The 20,674-nt window shown below is 40.8% G+C and overlaps 1 protein-coding gene across 1 annotated transcript in view; it reads left to right on the top strand.

Annotated features, from left to right (window-relative positions):
• Positions 1–20,674, top strand: part of CLMN (calmin) — a 69,262-nt gene that overhangs the window by 28,680 nt on the left and 19,908 nt on the right. The gene's annotated exons all lie outside the window — the stretch shown is intronic.

Below are 20,674 nucleotides of genomic sequence, written 5' to 3'. Positions count from 1 at the left end.
TGTTTGCCAGAACGTGCAATGAAGAGTTTGACAGCTCTGCACTGACCTGCTGGCTGCAGAGCACCAGACAATAACTGATGTGACCCAAAACTTGGAAATATGAAGTTAACCTCCAACTTTTTTACATAATAAAGCTTCTAGGTTAAGATTATATTAGTTTGGCATTTTGTAGGATGTGGATTTAAAAATAAAAATTGGTTCCAACAATTCAGGATGGATTTACTGTACTGTTGAATTACAGTGTTTGTACTTTGCTGCTTATGTTATTAAGTTATTGTGTTTATCTCTAAAGATAATGAAAATGAATGAAAAATAGACTTTGCTTTGCAAAGGTTTTAGGAGGCAAACTCTTGGCTAGGGAAAACAGCCTCAACCCAGCATTAGGAGTATCTTTTTAAATGATTTTCTGGGAAAATAACCCACAATTGGGATCCAAGCTACCATGGGGAATAGAGAAATTGAATGCATATGGGGAAAATCAGTGTCTCTAATTGTGTTTCTTGTCATGAGTCTTGGAACATCAATAAATATTTTAAAATGACATTTTTGAAAGGGTAGCAGTGCATTTTTCTGAAAGCTTTAAGCAAGTTCTGAAAAAGCTTAAGCTTTTTCAGAATGCAGCATAAAAGCTAAACTGACAAATGAATAGAAGATAATGGAAGTAATTATATTTAAAAAAAATTAAATAAACACATCCAGAAAACACTGGCAGCTTACTAAAGAAATACCCAGTGAGTAATTTAAATGGTTTGCTAGGCAATAGGTAACGTTGCTTGGGCTCCTAACATGTAGGTGACCTGAAATCTTCAAATAATGCTTTTGGCTCCAGAGGTGCTCCAGGATATCTGTGCTTTCCTGGTAGCTCCACACCAGTCTCCCTGTGGCACCTCCTTACCCTTTTCCTGCTTCTGTGCCAGGAGAGGAGTCTCAGGTGTGTCTCTGCAGATGTGGCTGCAGGTAGTCACAGTTTAAGGATATTTTGAATGTAACAGTATTAGGTTTGTGGGTTTGTAACAAAAAAGTTAATTCTGATATGTAGAGAGAATAAGCTAGTTTAAAAAATCAACAGATCTAATGGATTATGATTCATTAAAACTCAGTACACTTTGCATTTTCAAAAAACGATTGACAGCTCGGTGTAACTTTAACCAAAACTTACAGAAGCTTAATGCTTCAGCAAATTGAATTGAATGGTCATCTTAGGAGCTACAAAAATACCTGAGATGCTGACATTACTCCAATGATAGAATCTACAGACTGATCTTTATTTCATAATGTGCAGAAATCCTTCCTTTTCTTTCTTCCTTCCTTTCACTCAGAATCCTTCTGGCATGGAAAGTATTAATTTTCCATCATACTGCAGTTGCATGGTTCTTTTTGATGCATCACACTTGCACACTTCCCACAAGTTCTGAGCTGCTGATTAATCTTATTAAGGAGTTGTACCCAAATTATGCAACAGGAATCAGTGGTCCTTTTGGAAATCCTAACAAATAGCATTTAGTCAGCAGAGGAACACTCTGCTTATTGATGAGAGTGATGCTTTTAAAAGAAGTGGCCTGCACAGCTGTTTCTTAATTGTTGAAAACATTTAAACTGAAAGCAGTTTAAAATATAATGATGCTTCTGTAGAGGAACCTTTCATGTCCCTGAATTATTTACAATATTGGTCTGCTGTGCTTGCTTTTCCATCTGCCTTTAATATGCATGAAGAAAAAATGAAAGTGCCTGTGATTTGCGCCTACATTTTTTCCTTGCTCCTCACAAGGTTCCTGCTGAAGGTCAAATTATCAAACCTGGAGGAGAGACAGAGATGCAGCGTGTTTATGAGGAAACCCAAGAACTGCTCAAAAGCAACATGGAGCAATTTGCATTCAAATTTGAGGAAGAAACTCAGGTTACAGAGGGCAGGAATTTGGAGTATGTGTGCACCTAGTGAGACACAAGAAGAGCTGGTCTTGGAATTGGCTGAGGTGTTTCTGGAACCAGCTTTTTCTGATCTTTTCTGAAACATATTTTCTGGTACTTGGTATGTGTAATAGAATTAAATAATCAATTTAACAAGTAAAGAATAGAACAGGAAAGCAAAGTAACAATAACTAGAAGGGCTGTACATCCAGCAGAAACTACCTGGAAAAAGGGGCTTCTTGGCAAATAATGCTTGCTTACGTGTGGAAAAAGTACAGAGCCTGAGTGCAGAGAGGACCATAGGAAAAAAAATTAAAAACCTCACTTAATATTATTGTCTAATGGTAGCATGGGGGAGTAAATGACAAGCTGGTGAATCTGCAGGATTTATTTCTGCTGTTCAAAGTACATGGTGCATCAATTTTTAATGGGATAGAATGTACTTTTTGGGAGAGAGAAGTATGCATATTGTTTTTTTTCTCTGACTTGACTCAAGAAGCAGAAGGAGGATGGATGGTGGGATAATCTGTGGAACGTGTGACTTCATACCCCAGGAAAAATTGTAATTCACCCCTAGAGAAATGCCTGTAAATTGCAAAGGCATACTAACTGTTCAGGGAAAGGATAAAATAATGCCAGCCACTAGTCTGGAAAAAGCTTCCAGGCTGCAATTAAAGGAGCTCGAAGAGATTAACAAAGACATAAAAAGTAGCATCTTATCCAGTGTGCATGGTAGACAGTGGCACGGAAAGCATGGAGCAAAGCCCCTCCTTGCAGGCTGGGCAAAGGAGGAGGAAGGGAGGGCAGTTCCCCCATGGCCCAGGCTGGCAGGGTGCCCCGGGGCAGCGCTGCAGGCTCGGGGTGCCGGGCTGGGGGCAGGCTGGGGCTGCAGCCATGGCATTGCTGCGCCGGGAGCTGCTCTGCTGCTGCTGCACCCCGGGGACTCAGCACATGGGGATCATCCGACAGAAGTGCGCTGGCTGTGAGCACCTCTGCAGTTTGGAGAAGAATTGGCAGGAGGGTGCAAATCTGGGACGGTGATGTGGGACACTGACAGGAGCACAAGGACATGCATCTGCAGTCGGGCACCCAGAGGACGTGTGGGTTTGAATTAGGGCTCACCGCGCCTGTAACTTCCTCGTGAGGAAGGAACTCCCTTTTTTTCCTAAAGCAGCAGAATAGAGGACAAGAATGATCCATTTCCAAGGACTGATATGTGTGATACCACTCATACCACCAGCTCCATTCAGGGCAGAGGGTTTGGCTGGAATGAGCATTCACCCAGAAAGAGCACACTGGTGTGCAGAGCTGGCTACAACACCTGTGAACCTCTTCAGTACAGACAACTGCAGGCACTGTAGCTTGGTTTCAGGGACATTTTGGTACAATTTCAAGCAAGAACCAAAAGGGCATTTAAAGGTAAGCATGAGTTGGTGCTTCGAAACTGAAGGCAAAAATCCAGGTGTGCTATAATTGGCCATCAACTTCTCATTGGTCCATGTTGCAACTTGGGAAACTGTAAACTTTTTAAAGAAAGGTCTTCTCCAAATGCTGACAGCATTCCTTAATGCAAAACAATTCTGCCTTCTCACCTCTATGTCTGAAGTGAATACAAAGTCTCCAAGCCACAAGAAACTGCTGATGAGTATGTCCAGACCAGTGCAGATCATCTGAGGTTTGAGGACTACAGTGCCAGAAGTTCATGCCCAGGACCTGCAAGGGGTGGCAGATAGACTGAAGGGAATGTGTCCTTGGGAGTGCAGCACAGGTGGCTTTGTGGGAAAAGCGCTTGGATATGCACCTTGTGCGTAGGTCATGAGTAGTCACAGCGCTTGGGGACTGAGCTGCTTCCTCAGTAAGAACACAGAGTCCTTTTTGATAACTGTGGGGTTCTCTTTTGCTCCAGATGCAATTCCTGAAAAAAATACCAGTTAAGAAACACCTTTTTTTTTCCCCTCTCAGAAAAGAACAGAGGCAGCAACGAGATGCTTCAAATTGAAAGAACATTCTCATATATCACCACACCCACAGAATTTATCAGAGGCAAATTCTGTGCTTAAAATTCTTTCTTCTTGTCTTTGACTGATAGCTTCTCTGCCCAGAGTTTATTCCAAAAGTGCCAGGATGCTCTTACAGGCCCAAGGCAAGGACATTGGACAGTTGGTGCTGACATACCTGGAAGCAGGAGGTTTGTCTACAAACAGTTGATGTTGTAGCATTTCCTTTTCAAAGCAAGTAAATATAATGGTGACCTTGTCTGTCAAGCAGTTGCATTATTAGAAAAACCTTTAATAGTAGCATTTTCTGTATCCCTAGCTGCTCAGCAAACCTGCTTCACTACAAAACGCTCTCCTGATGAAGGGAGGGAGAGAAGAGGGGTGTTCTAGTCAGCCCAAGGGAAAGCAGGGACAGCCCTAGGCAAAGCAGGCAGAACTGTCATTTTCTGATCTCCAGGAAGGAACTAGGGGTCAGGCTAAGATAAACAGATCTGCAAGGAGATGGAGAAATAAATCTCCAGAAGATGCTGGCATCAGTGAAATAGTGCTCACTGTGAGGGTAAGAGAAAGTAACTGCTCTTTGCCTCTAGTTCACATTGAGCAGACTGTTTCTGGTTTAAAAATATTCTCTGTGGTGACCTGTCTGAGAATAATTTTGTGTTACTTTCCTGACTTTATTTCTGGCTTTTCATTTCCCACAGAGGTCTGGGGCCTGATGGATTAGACCTGTTTCTGGGAGTAATTGTGGCAGTCAGGAAGGGCCCCGTATCTGGAATGTGCTTTCCTTGGCAAGCCCTGGAAGGTGGCAACCTTCAGGGTGTGACAGGAGACCTATTTATGTACTTTGGTTCTTATGCTTACTGTAGGGGTTTTCTGTGAGTCCAGCTTGGGATGACAATACTCTCCCACCCATGGGCTCTGTGATAGCTACACTGTGTAAGGCACTGCAGAATTTTTCACGGCTGTTTCATTAATAGACAGCTGGTTTAACAAGGCCAGCTGTTTTATAAATAGGTTAGTACATTTTAAATTAATAAAGTAACTTGTTAAAGCAGTTGACTTTAACAAAGTGTATTAGTTTTTATCAGTAAAAGTGAGCGAAAGGCTCTTGGAGCAAGAAGACAGAAGGGTTGTTTTATCCAGGTCCTTCCTTCTCACTGATTTGTTTTTTAATATTGCAGTCCATCTAAGGGTGGGACCAGACAAGGTCATGCAAAGAAGACTTTAAATTGATGTCAGGTATGGTAACGATCATCTGTTTACCTGCAGTGGTGAAAGTCCTACTGTAGACTGGACAGAGCAGGCAACAGTGGAAAGGAAAACCAAACCCAAGGCTCTTGCCTTGCCACTGTTATACAAGCAAGAAAAAGCAAAGGTTTCTCACTTTTTCTCTACTTCCCAGGGCCTTTTATCCAAAGTGATCTTTTTCTTCAGCCTAGAACACATCAGCATGCCTTCAGCCCAGGTTCTCTCTGACCTGTCCCACAGCTGAGACTCGCCCACTGCAGTACCTGGCAGGTACTCACACAAAGGTCTGCCCAGCCAAGGCACCCCCTTTGGCATTGTCTCTGACAATGCCAAAGGGGGTGCCTAGTTAGTATGAGAAAAGGGCAAGAGTTTTCACAATTTCCTCATCTAGTCTGCAATCACTTGCAAAACAGGGACTTCCAGAGCCAGGAGGGAATTTGCTGGTGAACAACATGGGTGAATTTTCCTTCCACGACTGTGTCTCCCATTAAGCTCTCACTAAACGTGTGGATTCCTCAGCATCTGGCTGTGAGGACTTCAACAGAGCAACTGTGTGAAGAGGCAATTTCCTTAGTTTTGTTTTTAAACCTATGCCCTGGTGTTATCATTTGATGTTCTTTAGTTCTTTTTGCTGGGAGGGACAGCAAATTAGTATCTCAGTGCCACTCATGAGACACCTTACACAAAGAGAAAAAATTATTCTGTCAAATCCTAAGTCTTCGTTTCTTCAGATCAAATAATCTTACTCTTGCCACCACTCTTGTATCAAAAGATGAAAGAATTGTTTGTCACCAGAAATATCCATCTACCAGGTAAGTAGTCACTAGAGATTAGCATGATGTGTTCCAGCACCTCTGTTTTGGTAAAGCATACAGTGACAGGCTAAGGCTGGTATCACCTGCTGACTTTTTTCAGAGCCAGCTCTTCATAGGCAGAGACACAAGGCAGCAATTACACTCTGCCAAATCCACTGCAACTTGGAGATCTTGTTAGGAAACGTGCCAGGCCAGCGCTGCCTCCGAGTTGTATGGATATTGGCAAGAAGTTCAATGCAGGGTAACCAGAAGGAGTGCTGGAAATAGGCAGCTCCTTCTTCTTGCACTCTAGAAGTGAAATATTCACCAGCATTTATGCTTTATCCATGGGGAAACTGGGACTAATATTTACAATATTTACAAGGGCCTGGATAAGAAGGGAAACCACACACCATGATGACTTCACAGATTTCCTCCTCCTGAAACCACACACCATGGTGACTTCACAGATTTCCTCCACTGGTTCCCAGGAGCTCCTCAGAAATGTGTAATTCATCATAGCTTAACTGGATCTTGCTTCTAGAAGTGATTGGTGCTGCAATGTGCCAGGCATGATATGAAGTCAGGATACAGTCCCTTTCCTGGAATGCCTCTGGTACCTGGCTGAGCACCAGCTGTCTCAGACTTGATGAGTAATTAGTAGTGCATCTCTATTTTTGTGCTAGAGGTTAAAAATGTTTTAGGGCTACTGCTAAAGTATGACATGAGGACTTGCATGCGTTGACTTTTGGAAGTAACTTAACTTGAACCACATGTTAGGTTTGTTACATAATGTTGTTACATTAAGTTATTAAAAATATGTGGATCCTGAGAAATTGTGGGATTTAACTCGAGTGGGCAAGTTTCAGGGATACTAACTCAGCATTGATTAGCCCATCTCTGTTCTTGAAGAACAAACTGTTAGTACAAGATGTGAGTGGAGCAACTGTATTTAGAAACATGTTTCCAGGGAAACATTAGTTTCCCTGGAAGATAACCCTGAGACATGAAATTTTATGTGACTCTTGGGACAAATGTTAAGTTTGAAGACTTTTTCTTCCCCTTACTTTTTATAGCAAGTACATTCTGCTCCAAATTCATTCGCTTCAAACCTGTATGGAAAAACCTATTTTAACTGTGGAGTTCAGTATCTCAGTGGATTTCATTAAGAAAAGGGCCCACACAAGCTGCATTTCAAAGATCCATCTCTTGCATAGCAACTCAAATCAAATCCATGCTTTCTAAGCACATCCTGGCATACCATGCGAAGTGTGATTTAAAAGAGCAAGGCTTGGGACGTAACTGGATTTCTTGTATGACATCAGACAAATCAATCAAATGTAACTTGTTTGTGAAATCAGTACAGTGATAATTTCTTATGTTTGACCCTGAAATTGCATGGATCAATTCTATAAATGCCTAAAAATGCAGAGGAAAAGGGTCAGTTTATACCAGCAGAAGGTTTTTCCTTTGATTGGCAATTCCTTCTGAAACCAGATAATTTCATCTCTTAACTCCTTGGCAGCTTCCTTTCCAGTGAAGTTCTCTAGAAGACTGCTGTATCTCACTTAGTGGGCAAAGGTTATGTTCTTTATGTAGTGAGATCTCCGTTGAAACTGTAAATACTATGAACTTGTCTAAGTACTTTTTGTCATTATTTAGAAAATTTTAAACTGTTCATAAACTCAAAGTTTTCATTTCTCTTCATGTTGTCTGCAACAAAAATATGTCCTTTGCTATATAATTCTATAACTGATTGTATTTTTTTTTAATTTGAGAGAGTTGGCTGAAAGTGTCTAAGTGGAAGGATTTATATAATTAAGCTTTAAAATCCTATGTTTAATGGTCATAGAAGTCAATCAATTGATTATTGTTTTTTCCAGTGGAGACATATGAGACAATACTGGCATTTGTAAAAGCCACCAGTTATCTCCATTTTTTACTTTTCTGGCCAAGGTAGGAGAGGAAGACAAGATTTGTCTTGGGAATTTGAATGACCCGTGGTCCTTTTTTGTCATCTGTTAATGTCAGTGTCTTTGCTTACACATGTGATGTTTAATGTGACCATCCTACAAAAACAGCTATAAAATTAAACGTCTTCACTGTTGAAAGAACAGAGTAACTATTATTTATTATTTTATTTATAATGAAATGATCTACAGATTAAATCTGTTTGTTTTAGAAGATAAATAAAAGCTAAATCCTGATGCTTATCTTGAGCTGTGGATGCTGTCAGGGAAGAGCCTCTGTGGGACACAGCTGTGCCCAGAACGCTGCAGGATGTGAGATGAGTGAAGACCTTAAAGAGGTGTGCTGCATGTTGTGGTGTCATAGCATCAAATCCTGATTAAATTATGTGCTTAGGGATTTCTGACAAGCTTTTTTGTGCTTAATTACCACCCACATGTTTCATCTGGCATGGAATTTTAAGTAATTATATTGCTGCCTTTGGCCCATACGTGCTTTCTTTGCATTTATCAGCTGCTGATCTCCAGCAGGGCAGCAAAGCCCTCTTTTGACAGTGTGTCTCCACTTAGAGGATTCCCACCTACTCTGCACACACCACAGAAGATGAAGACTGTTCATGTTATTGGTGTGGCTGTTGCTGACCATTTGAAAACAAACAAAAAGTGAAATTACTGGTCTGTCAGCCAGATGCAGCTGTAGGCAATAGTGTGAGCTGACTGGCAGTAAAGCAGCGTGGAGTGAAGTTATTTTTCAATCAAGTTAGGCTTTACCCTACTAATCCACTGAAACTGCAAAGGCTGTTTTCAGTAAACTCGCCGCTTATTAAATGGGAGCCAAAGCCAAAGGAAATCCACTTAAGAAAGAAAAGTTAAACAATGTAATTCTGCAGCTGTAGAAATAAATTGAAATAGAGAAGGTGTATTTTCAAAGCCATTCTTGCAGCTAAATTGCAGTCATAATTATTAATGGAAAAAATAAACTAAAGGGTAACCATGAAAAGTGTCTGTGAAGTTACACTAAAACAAAATTCCCATCCTGACTTTCCTGGTGATTTTCTTATGCATGTCATGTTGGTGAGCAAGGGAGGAATGGCCTGGTGATGAAGTTCAGTTGTAACATTTTCTCCTCTGTTACTTCCAGGATCAGTGACTTCCAGGGTTAGTAGGTAAAAGGTGTTTGTGTCTTTACCACTTCACTGCACTGGGGTCAATATACAGGTGCAAACAAAGCCAGCACAAGAGAGGCACACTGCTGTATCAAGCCTGTTGGCATTCCTTCCTTAGCTGTGCAAATGATGTTACTGATCAGCAGTTTTGGTATTGTTGGATAGATGAATGATGAAAGCCATCTTAGGAATTCCTTATTTACTAAACATTAGGGCCTGACTTTGTAGTCAGTGTTTGTGGGTTCAATTTCAAGTTAGCTTCAAAGTATGAATGATTGCACTGTTACAGATGAGAAGCACAGAGCATGAAAATTTACCCAAGGCCTGAAAGGAATTCCCACAGGCATTTAAGATTTTGAGCCTTCTCCTTGACATACCTTACATAGGATTTTTTTTTTTTTAATAGAGGTCATACTCTGGTATCCATGACCTTCCTAGCAGTATTTTGTAGTAGAATCTAAATGGTGTTTTGCATTGAGAGTAATTTTATTTTTTTTAATGATACCTCAGTTTCAAAGTAGCATCTTCTTCTTAAAGACTTGGTGTTTCCCTGTTGCCATGCAAGAGGCTGCAACCCTGATTTTTTTTTTTCTCTATGAAGATTTCATTTCTTTTCTAATCCTGAGGGGAGCTGACTGTATGATCATGTTTTAGTCATGATTACTCGATTCTCTGGTCTGACTTTGCTTTTACTATGGGTGCTGCAAGTGCTTTGATGGTGCTCATTGCCATGCTCACCTCAAGCCTGCCAGAGTCCTTGGAATACTGAATAATGTCTTTCCATGATCTCAAAATGACACACAATGGGGATATGTGAACTCTGGCTCTCAAAATCCATGAGTCATGTCTCATATTTCTGAAATGTTCTGTTTGTTTTAAGTCATTTCATACAGCTGTAAAGAGCAGAAACTCCTCAAAGAGTTATGCTTCTCAACTTAAAACCAGGCTCTTGCAGCAAAGCAGCTGCTGGCTGGCATGAGCCAGGCAAGGCACCGATTGCTGCACAGGACCATCTGCAAAAGCTTCTCAGCTGAAAGCACACGCAAAGGCAGAATGGCTCTGTCGTGGCTCTAACACAGCTCTGTGAGATACCTGGGCTTCTCATAAAAGAATCTTGAAACAGCTTTGAAATCTCTAGGTCTGAGCACAGACAGGGCCCGAGTGAGGAGATTTTGTCATCCCATTCACCTGCAGTGCCAAGGCCCGTGCTTGTACCAGCTCACCTGATCTCAGTGATGCTGACAAGGGGTTCAGACATTAGGGTCTGTGTGCAGTGCAGCCTTTCTTATGCTTTTGGTGTCTTTTCCTATTTTACTGGACTGTCCAGCTCCTTTTGGATTGCCATAAGGAACTGGCGTGCGTGGTTCTGACAGCATTGGTGTCCTTTTCTGCTCTTTTTCCATCCATCCATCTATCTCATTTCCTATGGTTAAAGAAAAATGGAGGCTAAAGTACTGATTTTTTCCTGTTGGGGAGCATGCATATTCCAGCTCTAAAGGTATCTGGAGCCTAAAGAAGGTGGAGGTATCACCTATTAGCCATTTCCAGCACATACCAGCATTCCTCTGGGCTGAAATTGCCAAGTGTGCCTGTCAGAGAGGAAAAAGAGGCAGAACAGAAGCTGACTGATTAGAGCTCTTCTGACTCCTCCAGCAGCAGGAATGCTGTCAGCCCTCATGCTTTGCGTTATTCCCATTGCACAACATTCCTGATTTGATATGGCAAATGGATAAAAAACCAGGAGGAACATGCGCTAGCCATAATCCTCTTGTTAGGGCTTGGGGTGAGATGCAAGGCAGTGCAACAAGGGGAGCAAGAGTGAGCTCATGTGATAGTGTTTGTAAATGTAAGTGCTCCTGGGCCAAGGGCTGCTGTACACAGTAGGCCAGCTCTGCCGCCAAAATGTGGCTTGACCCTGCCCTTGTGCTGGCCCTCCCTCTCATGCCAAAATGCCTTTATTCCCCTCCTAGGGACTGTGACATATATTGGAAGGTCTGCCTTTCTCCGGAATATCTGATTAACTTCTTGAGTACAAGCTAATATAACAAATGAATGGCTTACGTCCCGTTTGAAGTGTATCTCTTGAACACATCTCAGGAGGGATCGTTACACATGCTGGACACAGTTCAAAGCAACAAAATACGTCTTCTTTCCCTGAGCTTTTTTTTTAAATTTAATTTTAAACTTGGCTTTTGGAAAGATGTGATGATGCCATATGAGCACTTCAGATTGTATTAAAGGAAGGGCTTGTTGCATGCGTGAGAATTGGTCCCTGAAGTTCTTGCTGCCTCCATTTGCTTCTTTGTAACAGAACACACTGCTGTGTCTTGTCCCCAGGGATGAAAAGGTCTGATAAAGAGGATGACAGAGCTGATGAGCTTGAAGGTACAGTGCAAACACACAGTATAGTTATGTAGTAATGGGGTTTTGCTTGAAAGAAGATTTTCTTGCTATGGGTAATTTTGTACATGAGGAATGTCTCTCTGGTAGTCTTTGGAAGTGTCCGTAAACAGCATAGATATTTGCTTGGCACTTAAATCCAAATCCTTTTTCGTTTGCCTTTCCTTCTGAATGAATGTTCCATGTTTTGGCTATGAAGGACAGAGTGTGAATTTTTATGGTTCCTGCCATGTTCTCATTTGAACTTTGGAAAATAGTTGCAAAAAATAGCAAGGTAGAGAGGTGCTGGCTGTCTTGGAAGCTACAGGTGAGGTATTTAATAGCAAAGTGAGGAGGTGTGTCAGTGTCAGTGTTGAAGATGCATGAAGTGTGTACAGCTCACTGTGCTGTGGTTTTTGATAACATTGGTTTAATGCCATAAAATGGTACTATTTTATTGTTGGATCCTCAGAACAAGAGAGCTCATGCACACATTCCTCTTCCTTGGGTTTTCATCCTGGTAGATTTGTACAAACCTGCCTTCAGGCACATAGCTAAAAATGTGGAGCTCCATCAAGAGCATCAGTCAGTCACTTGAGGGCTGCATTTCCACATTCTGTGAGAGTCGGGAAAAACTGGGATTCTGAGTGTTACTGCAGGTCTTAATCCAAACCCAGTCCAAGATTTTGTCTGACACCCTCTAGTTTTGATTAATTGGTAAGCTGTGCCAGTATTATTTCTGAACTGTGTTCATACATTATAACCTGGTCTTAGAGCCTGCTGGAGCAAAGGAAAGACTGCTGCTGATTTCAGAAAAATAATTTCTCTGCTCACTTTTGAATAATACTCAGGACTTTCAGCTTACAATTCCCTGTGCTACCTAAAGCAGTGCTCACCAGGGTGCAGAGGGGACCAGGCTTTCTGCTGTGCTGCCCACAAAGCCTGTGTTAGTGCTAGAGGGGCCAGGCTTGGGATCTTGTGGGGGAGACTGCATGATTGACTTTGCTGAACACTTAGAATTGTGCCATCCTTAGTCTGCCTGTAGCTTCTTCTGTGGCAGCCACCCTTTCTGGAAAAGCAGGAGTAACTCTCTTGAAACCTCCTAGAATACTTCCCAACAGGTCATTTAATTCAAATGGCAACTCCTCAGGAGTGTGTACTGGTACAGCATGCTGGAGTATGCTAGGCTCTTGCATTTTGTAAAATGTATCTTAAAAAGGATTTTACTGTAGTTCAGCTTTTTATCCATTTTAATCTAACTTTGGGAGCCTACAGTCTGCCTTCATCCATTTTTGAATGGTGGTTGCCTTGCACTGCAGTACAGCACCTTATATAGTGTAGCTCCCACCTCTTACTCGGTTTTTGGTTTTGTGTTCCTCTCTGTCCCTCCAAAAGAGGCTTGTACTCTCTACTTCACATCACATGTCTGGCCCACAATGAACAAAGCATCTGCTTATTCCTCCAAAGCCAGAGGATTTTTCTCTAGTAAATATTAATCTCCAAAAATCTCTTCAATCTTTTGCTCTTAGAGTTGCATGTATTTCTGCATGTCTCTAATATTCACCTGATTACCATGCTCCTCACTTTATTTCTTCTGTGCTGCTTATTGGCTTTGATAAGAGACATTAAAAGGAAGAATAAGTGGGATAGAGGCAGTAGGCAGTGTGGCTCTGGATTCTGCATATCCATACGAGGCCGCTCCGTTTCTTGAGCACACCAGTAGGTTTTGGTGGTCCCTGCACTGGGTTACTCCTTCTGGCTTTTACTACTGCTCTTTCAGTTCTGCAAATATATATCTAAGTTTTGCTTCTGAACCTCTTTGAGTGCTGTGGTGTCCAGAAGGCTTTTTAAGCATTCCTTGGTTTGAATGACGTATTGGCCAGGTAATCTCGAGTTGTTTGGGGACAGTGGGGGAAGCAGAAAAGATAAATCCAGAAGCCACCAGCTCCCCAACAAGTAGTTATTTGTGATTTCAAGGCTTTTGCAAGGTAGTTCTGTGACATATTCATGGTTTCCTTTCCTTACCAGATTTTAGAAAATGAAACTACTGTCTTTTAAGTTTCCCACAGGTAAAAGCAAATTCCAAAGAAGATGATACGCCTCTGGCAGTTGTCTTCTCAGCCTTTCTGTACCATCCTGTGGTGCTTTAAAGATCCTGGTTAATAACAGGGAGAATTAAAGACTGATTTGTCTAAAGAAGCTCAGGAAACTGCCTGGGACTCTTCTGTGGAAAGTGGATGTGTTGCCAGTCCCCAACTTCTGTGTTTTCTTCATTCTATTCACAGATTTAATTACAATGGTTTCAAATGCATAGAAATACAGTTAAACACCAGCCTGTTAACATTAACTGACAAATATAGGAAACAGTGGGACTCCAGGCACGTGCTAGTTCTCATCTGATTCTGAATGTCAAGAAATCCCTGACACATAATGTGTTTGGATTTTTTTTTGGCTTCTTTGCTCATCTCAAATTATTCAGGTTTTAGCACTGTTGTCAGATCTGATGTATAGCAGAATATCTTACTGCATTTCAGATTTTGATGTCTCAACAAAGTTAACCAGCCAAAAGGATTTTTTTCCCTCTCTGGAAATGAAAAAATGTGAAGAATAAGGAATGCTTCACAGTTTAAGCTTTCTAGTAAAGGTAAATGCAAAGTGGAGATGGAATGGACTGGACTCTGTGAGTAGCCCTTACTTGCTGGGTGTAGGATGGTTTCTGGAGGATGATGTATTTTTCATTTTAGATGCCACAGGATGAGAATGGAGATCTTGCCAGAAGTGATACATAGATACTGGTGCAGATGCTGATATGGCTGTGGGACCTACTTCTCCATGTGGCAGGGAAAGGTCTGTGCTGGTAAAACCATGTCAGTGTGAACTTTATTTAAGAGCCATTTCTCTGACTGATAAGAAGATAGGGCTAACTGGTACCTGGCTGAATGTGGCAACTATGATTTTGTTAGTTTCAGAGGGGTGCTCCTGATTTTATTTTTGAGCAGGTAGAGGGAATCTGACTGAATATACTCAAGTAGGTAGAAAAGGTGCAAGAGGTTGAAATTGAAGTTAAGCATTGTGCTTTAAAGCAGAGTTCAATATGCCAGCAATGACAGGGGTGGGATATTTTGCCCGCTGCAGAGCTGGGGACCTCAGTCCCGTCAAGAAACTTCAGCAGGCCCAGGAGGTGAACCATTTGCAGTAGTCAGTACTAGTGCAGCAAGCAGCACTGGAACATCATGAACTCTGGGTGAGGAACAACTCTTGAACCACAATGTTATTGGTTGTTGTTGCATTTCTCCTAATGGCACCTGCTGGTAACAGCAAATCCTGTTTCATTTCATACAGAAGGAGGTATTATGGGCCTTGAACAGCGTGTAATAAACCACAAGAGGTGCTCTGCACAGCCTGAAAACCCCTTGCTGGATCAACACTTAAGTCACTTTTTAGATCAGTTTCAAACCTGTTGAATTTAACCTAGTTAATACGGTATTTGGCTCCAGCAATCTTCTTGGTAAACACTGATGTCTGTTTCATGCAGTGTTCAGAACAGCATTGCATTTATCTTTTCTAACCTTGTCAGATTTTGTTTCATAACATTCCTGGTATGTAAATAAGAAATTTTGTTGTTCTGTTCAATAATATTTCCCATGTATATAAAGAGTAATGTGAACTAAGACGTTTGCTTTGTGGTTGAAGGGTACATGGAGGAGAATCTTTACCATCTGCCACTACTAAATTAGTTTTCAAGGGAAAATATAAATCCCTCTTATTGGAAGCTATTTTGATCAGCTCTAATACTAATATTTTATGTAGGATTTCTCTTCCAAAGCCCAATAGAATTTACAAGTAAATTAATCTAATTCTTTGGCAAGAGAAACATCTGTCTCAGACATTATGAGGATTGAAGCACTAAGAGTTTTTTAGAAATCTCATATTCATCTTGTAGTATTTGTCTGGTGCATGTAATCATAATATACCAATTGCAGCAGTAAATATTTTGCTATAACCAGACACTGAAGTCCAAAGAAACCTGTTTAGCTGCAGCTAATGAAAATGTAATGCTTGGGATCATAGAATGTTTGTGTTCTGCAGCACCAACCTGAGTTTTAAAGAATTTTGAACCAATAAGACTTGGACTCTGCAACTTTGATGGAATGAAAAAGCCTCAAGCTTTCAACACCTGCCATAGAAATTTAATAAGAACCCTAATAAATGGGTCAGTTTCAACAAACAATTAACTTAACAACTTCATCTGGAGGGCTTAGAGGCCCTGTTCATAAGAGGTAACCTGAGAGCGGACTCATGTTATATAGTGTAGTTAATGTTTGCTTTAGAAAACCAGGGTTTTTAAGATTTAATATTTCATGTGCTCCAGATTACATCAAATTGGCATATGGTACACAACAAAGCCTACAACCCCTGTATAGATCAAAGAGAAAATTTATATTAATCTTCTAAGCTATTTGGGGATTTCTTAAGCACAAGAAAAATATAGAATTCACAGGAATTCATAAGCTTATAAAATTAATTTTGTAGGCAATTTGGCTAAAATTTTTCCTTATATTTTGATTATGCCTTTAAAATTCACACTCCTACAAATATGGAGATTTTTATGTGCAAGTACTGAGTATTCACAGAGGAGTGTTGCTGGACTGCACCATATACATGAGAGGAATGTTTTGAGCTGTTTTTTCATCCACTTGTGAAAACATTTAATAGAAATTATGTCTCTGAGCATTCATAGTTCAACGTGTTTAATGTAACTCTGTGTTGACGTGAAACAAAAGTACAAAATTTAATTGTGCTTTTCCCTGCCCTACTTTACACATTTAATCTTAAACTCTCCAGTTTTTTTGCTGTCAGTTGCTACCCCCGCACCCAGTCTCTCTTGCTCACCCCCCTTTTCCTTTTGTTACAGTACACCCTTAATCATCCTCCCCATGCCATATGTGTTGCTTACATGTGCTGTGTCCTTGGGCTGTGCACCTGAACTTTGTCCCATGTATTGTATTTGAACAGTAGAAGGTCTCCCGGACAAGGATCTGTACTTCCCTAGGGCTGTCTGCATCCGGTATCTGTCATCAGCATCCTGCATCTAGTGCCTGACCATGTACTCTAACTAATGGCATGGTCTTTGTTTGCCCATAGGCAATTACTTGCATCTATCATCATCTCAAATGAGCATTTTTAGGTAAAATCCATTTTCTAAGATGTCAGTCTGGCTTCCTTTGTGAACACTGTTTGCAGAGAAAGGAGTATTCAGATTTGTTGGTATGATGCCTAGTAATCAGAAATACCTAAGCTGTGTCACAGTGCAGGAATACCCAGTTTAAAATCCAGTTCTCATTTTATTTAGTGGCCTGGAGTTCAAAAGTGGATTGTTCAATGTGTGTTCATTAGAGACTGATTGATTGCTTAACTCTATGAACGTGAGTTTGGGGATGAGGAAGGCAGGAGAGGAATTTGCATTTCCCAAGACAGGGCATCTGAACCACATCCCACTTTGGAGTTAGGCTGTAGTATTTAATTATCATACGTTTCCCCATCTATTTTTGTTGTGTAATAAGAAGTGTCATTTTCTCCTGATCAAAGACATTGGCAAATGCTGGGATACATCCAGAGCCATGCACATTATGAACTGGTTCTGTGGTGGCCACTGGGTACTTACGAAGTGAACATGGGGCGATTTTCCCGGCAAGTTATTGCCTCTGCAGCCAAGAGTGGCTAAAGCGTCCTCTGTCACAGTCAGATGGACAACACCAGCATTTCCATCTTGAAGACTTGCTTCTTGTTAATAGCGAGTGTATCTATAGAGGCTGAGTTTGTGGTAGAAAGAAGGAAGCTGGATTTTGTGCTTATTATAAAACTGGAACTTGGCAAGATGTCCAGAAGGTAAGTTGTAAGTGGATCTACAAGCCAGCTTGGCCTGTTGTGAAGGTTTTAACGTCATTTGATGATGATATCCTAGATGAAATGCTAATTGGTTTGGAAGCAAATTTAAGTGACCTTCTGCTTTGCTTTGGCAGTAATATCCATACATGCAAATCAAGCAGTTTCCTGAAACTATGTAATTATACACTGACGAGTGTTCTACTCAAATCAGCTTCCATGTTTCATAGTTCCTTGAAGTGCCCAGCCCCATGGTGGTGTGCCTCAGAGGATTATTCATAACTGGTTCTACAACAACAGAATAAATAGTATTTAGAAGCAAATCAATATTTGCTATCTCCAATTTGCTGTTGAACATAGAGGCTCTTGGGGATTGGCTTCCTGCAGGTGATGCAAACACTAGTGACCTTTGAGGAGATTTGGGAGGGGGAGAAATGGCATTAGAAATGCCCAAGGAATTTCTAGACTGATGGGTAAGGAAATAGTGCCACACAGGAAAGCAGCCAAACTCCCTTGTGCATTAGCAGCTTAACCTTGAATTTTGCCCAAGTGGTTTTTGAACTAGCTTAGTTTTACTCTTTGAGGAATTAGTTGTCTTTGCCATACGATTTTATGAAGCAGTATATCTTTGTGAATATTGAATACTGACTAGGGTGCAGTTACTGGGGCTGAGCCAAATTCTGCCAAATTCTGCTGTCCTCTAGGACACAGCTGTGGGGCATAGATCTGTGGGGTATACAATAGGGTACGCCCAATCCTAACAGTACACTTTTTTCTTCTCCAGTGGCTTCTTTCCCTCTAAATTATTGCAGTTAATGCCTGTCAGTGCCCTACCCATGCACTTTGATAAAAACACTGTGCCTCTTACACCCTCCTGTGAAAGCATGTTATAGTTGGGCTTACTGGAAGACCCAGCTTCTGTGAGCGGTCAGAATTTGTCTCTATAATTTTCCTCTTATATCAAAGTCTGAGCTGAGCTGAATCAAAAAGGCAGTTCCTGACTTTTTACCTTCCAGCATTACATCTTTCAATTCAACCCTCACAGCAGGCATCCTTCTTTTCCAGTATAGGATTTGTTAGGCCATATGCCATATAGTGGGTGTAATTATTATTTTATAATAGTGTTATTGCTCTCTAGCTGCCCAGTAAACACAGTGCAGTTTTAGTAAACTATATGTGTAAGTATAGGAACTTTGGACTTGAATGATTTTCTTCACTTTCATATAATATTAGGTGTGAAAGAGAAAAAAAGATTCAATTTAATTTATAGAAACTGCGTAAAGTTTATAGAGTCTCTACAATCATCTTAAATGAAAGGATTGTGGAGAGGAGGGGCTGTACTGAAACTGGGAGGTCCCCAACACTGGAGCAGAATAGCAGTTAAAGGTGCACACCAGTAAATACCTGTGCTGAACTTTTCCCATTAAATCTGCCATCCAGCATATGGACTGCATTAGGGGTTTGTGTGCCTTAGGGATTTTATAAACACATTTCCTCTCCTGTCCTCTTCCCCTTCCAGTTACTGTTGCTTTAGAATTTTACAGAATCAAATAGTGCCCATTCTGGGGTCATCACTCTTCCTGGAAAGAAGCTGTTTGCCACAGAGACAAATTCATCTCAGAAACCTGTCTATGTATGCAAGTGCTTTCCTGAATGTGCCTTTTTTTAATGTTTGGTGTGTGAGCTTCCCAAAGCAGTAATACCAGCTTGGCTCACCCATCCTTTGAGGCATATGTGCAACTCCTGATTTGCATCATGGCAGAATTTCTGCAGCAAAATTAGGAGCCAGTGTGTGCTCAGTTTTATGGATGATCTGTAAATAAACACAGCTCTCTTTTGCATCCTTATTTACACTGAAAGTGAAGGTTGCCAAAGTGACTGGTGAAAAATATGACAAGAAATGTAGCCTCTGATGAGACCAGAAAACACTGTATTTGCTTCTGTAAATTCTTCTATGCTACCTTTTTGATTTTGATAGACACACAAGAAATGTAGCCTCTGATGAGACCAGAAAACACTGTATTTGCTACCTTTTTGATTTTGATAGACATTGGAAATCTTTATATCCAGCCCATTTGATAAGGTCTCCTTTTTCTTGTCTGAAGCCTGGCACTGGTGCCCATCCAAGCATTCCTCAGCATTTCAGACAAGTTTAATGGGTGTTGCCTATGCCTACTGCTAGCGCCTGTTCTGTACACCTGTATTTGAACAGAAGTAAGTATATCTGGGAACAATTCTAGCTTAACCTCCACCCACTGTCAAAGGTTAATTTTAACAGCTCGATTGTCGAAGTTACACCCTGGGTGACACACAGCACTTCTGCTGCTCAGCCGTGGCTGTGGGAGTGAGTGCATGGAAACCCAGTTCTGAAGCTGAGGTGCTGAAGAAAGCGAAGCCCAAGAAATATGTGACACATCTCTCAGTTTATTGTGCTTTGAGATTTGTAGGTGGTAAATGCTGTGGGTGTTTTTTACAGACACTCCGGAGTCCTAATATAATTTACAGTTTCATTTGGAGAGAGCTGTTTCAAATCTTTGCACATTCTTCTAAGACATTTTAAAAGAAAAGCCAACAGCAATAATTAGTTTGGCATTTTCTATGTTTTCTAAAGCACTTAAAGGGTAATGACTTTTTTTAACCAATCTTGAAGAAAGTCAGGTTTTATGGAATAAGATGACTTAAAAGGGCTGAATGGACATCAGTGACAGATGTACTTCATGCTGAAAAGCGCTATTCCACTACATCAAAATAAGGAAAACAGTTATACATATGATTAGAGGCTGCTGACCCTTTGGTTCAAATGATCAAAAAGAACAATATTAAAGTTTGATTTACAGAAGCTACTGGTTGGCCTGTAATCAGTCTGACCAATAAAAGCAATCCAAACTTTTTCAGAATGTGATTTCCCAGTAGATAGGTTAGCTGTTTTTGTAGGACTGAAGAAACACAAAATGGTTTAAAAATATATTTGATATGCTCTATGAGTAAATTGAAATACTAGCATATAACTAGTTTTAATGGGTTTTGTTCATAAATTGCCAGATTTCCTTAATTCAAGTGAAACTTGGTAACCACATGAGAATAATTGTCTTTAAAGTGAAATATTGCTTTGACGGTCTACTTCATTTATATTAAATATATGGTTTACTTTTTTATATTAGAAGGTAAATGAAAGCTGGTCAGTAATATGATTCTCCTTACACTCTTGCCATAGTTCACTATGGAAATAGATTCAGGAAATGGCAGATGTGATTAAAAACTCTTCAGCTGGCCCAAGAGCTGTTTGTACAGCACTCAGAGCACAGCACAGTTCTGGCAAGGACAAGCAC

This window comes from Onychostruthus taczanowskii, unplaced genomic scaffold, assembly GCF_017590055.1.
Source record: "Onychostruthus taczanowskii isolate IOZ18803 unplaced genomic scaffold, ASM1759005v1 scaffold1, whole genome shotgun sequence".
NCBI classification, from domain to species: Eukaryota; Metazoa; Chordata; class Aves; order Passeriformes; family Passeridae; genus Onychostruthus; species Onychostruthus taczanowskii.
This window is presented reverse-complemented; position numbering and strand designations above follow the sequence as displayed.